The sequence below is a fragment of the Manacus vitellinus genome, unplaced genomic scaffold, assembly GCF_001715985.3.
Source record: "Manacus vitellinus isolate BGI_N305 unplaced genomic scaffold, ASM171598v3 scaffold_41_pilon, whole genome shotgun sequence".
NCBI classification, from domain to species: Eukaryota; Metazoa; Chordata; class Aves; order Passeriformes; family Pipridae; genus Manacus; species Manacus vitellinus.
This window is the reverse complement of record NW_021940545.1, coordinates 766,859-772,950: the sequence shown is the minus strand read 5'-3', so window position 1 is coordinate 772,950 and position 6,092 is coordinate 766,859.

Here is a 6,092-nt window from a genome sequence, read left to right as displayed (position 1 = left end):
AATCAGGGAAGGGCTGGAGCTCCAGAGGGGAAACATTGAGCATTCCCAGCTCACACAGACCCTCCAATGCCATTGGGTTGTGGCACCTCACCTGACAGGTTAAAAATAAAAATATGGTTCAAAAATAAAACAATTACAGGGAGGCAAACTGCTCAAGCCAGGGATTAAAGCTCCAGCTTAAGAGTCTGCAAAATTAATTGTTCACTGAAAATACCTCTATAAATATTCATGTATCAGATAAAAGTGCTTCCCCTTCCCCCCATTTTATTCATTTTTTATTTTATACATTCAGGCAGACATTAGATAATAAAACATATCTCCTAATTTCAGTGTTGTCAAGCAATTCACCCCAACAGAGAATTTTATAGCCCCATTCATCACATACAGAGTCATTAACTGCAACATCAGGATGTGCCTGTTTGGGAGCAGTGAGAAGACATTTAACTGTCTCATTCCTGCACATCTACTGAGCCTTGAGCACTCTGGTCCTGTTACTAGTCTTGATATCCCACACTGAAAATGGCTCATGGTTAATGATCTTCTCTGAAAACAGAAATTACAGATGATCATAAGCAAATTAAGACTGTTTGCAAAGCAAATAAAGGAAATGTTTGCAAAGCAAATAAATAAAGGAAATGTGTACATAAAACTTAAAGTCTGTAAAAAAATCCTAATTAGCTGAGAGCAAAAAAAAACCACCCTGAAACAAATGAAAGCAGAAATGAAAAAAAGACTGAGGAGAATCCCAAGTTGCCATATTTAATGAGTGCAAGCAAGGGAAAAGGAGAAACGGGTGATGAGAGACACGAACCTCCTGAAAGGGACACAGGAGGCAAAGTTCTCTCCCATATAAACAACCACAACAGGATGAATGAACTCACTTTTCATCCTGCCAGTCCCTCCCTACTCTCTGGGAGGAGTTCCCAGAGCACACCCATTCAGCCTCTTCCTTCACCAGCCCAACTCCCTGAATACTAATCTTCTGATGGCCATACACAGATTTCTGGGCCAAATAAAGCTTTTAGATTTGTACAATTTATTATATTTTTACACCACTAAATATATTCAGAAACGTGTGCAAATGCTGACCACTCCCTCATGCTGGTGGTGCAAGTAAAACTTCGTGTGGTACTGCTTTTTGGGAAGCAAATGCAACTTTTCCATCAAACAATTTATATCCTAAATCAAGTGTGCCCGTTCCCTCTGCAGCCCAGCAGTGCAGAGCAGCTGAAGCAATGGCACCTCACCAGGGACACTCCTCAGCCTTGGGCTGAGGCTGCCAAGGCAGGGAAGGACATGGGAAGTGTCAAAGCTCTGGGGAAGCTCTGGCAGATGAAACCACTCAGTGTCACCTCCATCAGGGTATATCTTTACTCCCTCAGAAATCCTCCCCCCAGAATCCCCAGCCACTGTTTCCTCAGCCACTGCTGCAGCTCCTCCTGGGCCTCTTTTCCCTCCACACTCATTTTTTTGTCTCCCAGGCAGTCTCTCCTTGCACCCATCCCCTCTCCCTCCTGCAAGGCTTCCAGCAAGAGCTTGAATGATTTCCATGCTCCCTCCCCCTCCCAGGTTGGTGTGAAACACAGTCCCAGAGATAAATCTTAATTCCAAAGCATCTTAATTCCACTTAAAAACTTCATTCCAGGAAGAGGCAATGGGAAAGATCTGTAAGAGTGACTTTCCTTCGTAAGAGGGTGGGGATTCCTGCCATTAATGTGATTAAACACAACCATTAGTTCTGTATTGCACCTTCCATCCAACTTAACCATCATTCTTTGCTGTCAAATGTCACATTTGAAGTGCTACTGAGTCTTGAAACTACAGTCAAATTAAAAATAACAAAGCAGCCAGGAAAGGAAAGCTAATCCATTCTGGGGGGATTTTCCATGCTTGCCAGGTAACACAGAGCTCTGCTTTAATTAGGGCCACAAAGGTGATCAGAGGGCTGGAGCACCTCTCCTATGAGGAAAGGGTTAGGGATAGAGAGCTGGGATTGTTCAGCCTCCAGGAGAGAAGGCTCCGGGGAGACCTGAGAGCCCCTGCCAGGGCCTAAAAGGGCTCCAGGAGAGCTGGAGAGGGACTGGGGACAAGGGATGGAGGGACAGGACACAGAGGAATGGCTTCCCACTGCCAGAGGACAGGGATAGATGGGATATTGGGAAAGAACTGTTGTCTGTGAGGGTGGGCAGGCCCTGGCACAGGTTGCCCAGAGAAGCTGTGGCTGCCCCATCCCTGGCACTGTCCAAGGCCAGGTTGGACAGGGCTTGGAGCAACCTGGGCTAAGTGGGAGGTGTCCTTGCCCATGGCAGGGGGTGGCACTGGGTGGCCTTTAAGGTCCCTTCCAGCCCAAACCATCCTGGGATTCAATGAATTGTGGGTTTCCCACCCAGAGAGAAAACTTTCCATCCTTGACTCTCCCCTGTGCTTACTGAGGGTACAAACACCTCCTCAAGGGAATTCCAGGCCTTGCCTCCACTGGGTGTATCAGTGCTTACACACATCCCCACAGGCTCTGCTGTGCTTTGCCAGGCTCCATTCACCCCAAAAACCAGCAGCCAGGTGGCAAAACTACTGATGTGCAAATGCAGCAGCTCCCTGAAGACATTCAAGGCCTGGTTCTGTACAACAGGGTAGAGAAAGGCACGGGGCAAGTGAAGACACAGGTTGAGTTGCATCACCCCCTCTAACAGGCTGATTTACACGAGGTTGGACCTGAGTCAAGCCAAGCCTGTGCACAAACTCTTCCGAAATAGCAGGTGAATCATCGGGGAGGTCCATGTGTGTGGGACACGGAGTTACAGCAGCTCCATTTAAAGCCCACACCTGCCTGAGCACCGACCTGCGGGGGCACAGCCACTGATTTTACACCCACAGTCTGTCCCCACTGCAGTGCTCCCATGTCCCTGCTCAGACAAACTCACTGTGCTGAGAAGTGACACTTAAACCCCCTGTACCATTTGCAACTGTCTTGTTTCAGAGTGAAGCTGTAAAAGCCAATGAACACAGTTCCCCTCCCACAGCAGCTTTGTGCTGACTGAGAGACAGAGAGAGCTGCTTACAAGGAAAACCCCTTGGGTTTATCCTGTGACACAACTGTCCTTGCAGCAAAATGAAATATTCACTCGTGTTCCCTATTCCCCATGTGGCTTAGTTTGTGTTTTGCTCTGTCAGTGGACACACATGAATGCTCTCTCCAAAATCATGGATGCCCTGATGCTGAAAAGCCTTTCCTGCTGCTGCATGCCTTCTAAGCAGAACATCCTGGAAAGCACAGCTGCCCCCAGGCTTGATTTGAAACCCAAGCACAAAGCACAGGCCTCTCCTGACCTCAGTGGACTCTAAACATGACTCACGGGCAGAATGTGCTTGGCTCCAAAGTGGGACATGGATTTTTGTGTTCTTAAAGGACAGGGCAGAGAGCAGGTCTCGAGGATACCCCTGTACCCATCCCAGTGGGGATCACTGAGACAGCTGGAATAATCTGTAACCAGCATTTATGGTCCCTGACCAGAGCATCAGACATGACACTTTATGACATATCATCTGAAATGTTCCTTTTTCACATTGAAAATGTTGTCAAACCTCCTGAACCTGACAAACAGTTATGATGCATCAGATTCCACTGATTTCATTTATTATGGAATATCTGTGCTTGGCCAGCACCAAGGGATTGTGACTGATTTTAGCAGTGAGATTTAGGGTTTCCTAAACTTTTCAGTGTCACTTTATGACACACAAAGAAAGCCTTAAAGATGGTCCTATGGACACCCCACACTTCACCAGGTGGATGGATAATGCAGAGTGCTGTAAACATTACAGAATCATGGAATCCCAGGATGGTTTAGGTTGGAAGGGACCTTAAAGCTCATCCAGTCCCACCCCTGACATGGGCAGGGACACCTTCCACTAGCCCAGGTTGCTCCAAGCCCTGTCCAACCTGGCCTTGGACACTTTCAGGGATGGGGCAGCCACAGCTTCTCTGGGTAACAATGTCAAGGTATTGTTCAAATTTATCTTTTCACAGCCACAGACAAGTTTGGGAGTCTCCACTGTGCCTCTATGCACACACCCACCAAGAGCTGAGCACGAATTCAACACAGTCAGGTTTTTCTCCACCACCAAACTCACCCCACGTTGCTTGTGCAGGTGACAAATAAGAGCTGTAGCTCCTCAGACAAAGATCTACCAAATGATGAGAAACTTTAACAGACACAATAGCAAAGACTTCCAAGAGCAGGAGGCTGGGCTGAAGGAGCATGAAGGATCTCACAGTACCAGGTTTCCCCTTGGCATTGTGAAAGACAAAACTAAGTCCCATCCCTTGTTCAAATACAATTTTACCCAAAAGAGCTGTGCTTGCTGGCCAAGACTTTACTGATCCTACAGGGAGGACAAGCTTAAAAATGCCTCTAGTTCATGTCTGAGACAAAGAGGCTCAGCTCTGGTAAGCTGGGAGATAAGGGGAGTGATTACAGGAGTCTCCTGCAGAGGGTAATTTATTGGTTATTTCTCCTGCAGAGCAGAACAGCCACAAAGCAGAGGGTGAGTTGTGACGTGGCACATTTAGAATCTCATCAAAGCTCAGTGGTTTTACAGGGCACAAGTGTGAGGGAGCATTTCTCCTCCAGATCCAAACCAAAGCTCTCATCTCTGCTCTCCACAGTGGCTTTGGAAGCTCCTTCTCCCCCTCCAAGAATAATCCTCACATCCAGCATGGAGCAGAGCAGCAGGACTTTGAGAGGCTCATTTGTTTGTCTGGAGCTCCAGGATTTCAGTCTGACTGTGAACCTGCCTGGGAGGCACCAGGACATGCCACGTTCCCTCCCACAGATCCCAGAGGCAGCTGCTGTGGCCCTGTTTCACTTGTCAGTGTGACCACAGGCAGAAAAACAATTAAAAGACAGCTTTTGACATCCCTGAAATAATTTCTTTGCTTCCAACCACAGCCAGAGTCTTGTGTGCTCCTCTTAAAAACTGCAAGAATCATTTCAAGAGAAGCACTACATGAATCTGCTGCCAGGACTAGGATCGTTGGCCACTAAATTATGCACCAATAATGTCACTAATGCCTCTTTCAGGAGCCAGTCCCTGGTGTGCAAATACAGCACAGTTGCATACTTTTTGGCTTTCTACTGGTTCCAATCAGTGTATCATAAAGAAGTGCCAAACCCTCACCAGGTAAGACTTGGCTTTGCAAGGTCAGTGGGGCACATCTGTGCTCCTGACCCCCAGATGTCAAAATAAGCTCTTTTAGATAGTTTTGGCTTTCATTTCCTTGTTTCCCTTGTTTGCTGAGTGATGGTGACTCCACCACCCAGCTCTCCTGATGAAAGAATCATTTGTGAGAAGCCTGGGAAGTGTAGATTTGATTCATTTATGAACTTATTTATTTCAACTTCTGCTCAGAAAGCCCTGAACACACTGATCTCACTCTCACACATCACATATGAGTAACACAGAGCCATGGTGGAGAGCTGCCATTCAGATACTGCTTCAATACAATTAAAAAGATTAAAAAAGAAGAGAACTAAACATTAAAGAAAAAATCCCAAACAAATCCCCCTCACCAACAGAATTAGAGTTAAGGTTAGAGTGGGAGGCATCCAATAATGAGATGATAATTAATTAGAGAATGAGAACTGTAAACTGGGAAAATAATCTTGATTCCTTCTCCCTCCAAGTCTCCCTGTTTCCAAATAGAAGGAGGAGATCATTAATCCCAAACTCCAAACCTGCTGCATTACCTGTGCAGGTAATGATGTAAACTTTAAGCAAACTTTAATTAAACTAATCCAGTGAGACCCCATCTCTCATCAGAGGTGTGGGGCTGGGACCCAACCAGGGAGAAACACTCCAGAGAGCAAACGGAGTGGGGTTTCTGTGGCTGGGTTTTGGTAGCGGGGGGGCTACAGGGGTGGCTTCTGTTAGAAGCTGCCAGAAGCTTCCCCTGTCCCGTGCAGCCAATGCCAGCCGGCTCCAGGACGGAATTCCTGCCTCTGGCCAAGGCAAAGCCAGTCTGGAGCGACAGTAACACCTCTGTGGGATAACACATTTAGGAACAGAAGAGTGTTGCACAGAAAGAATTCCAGCCA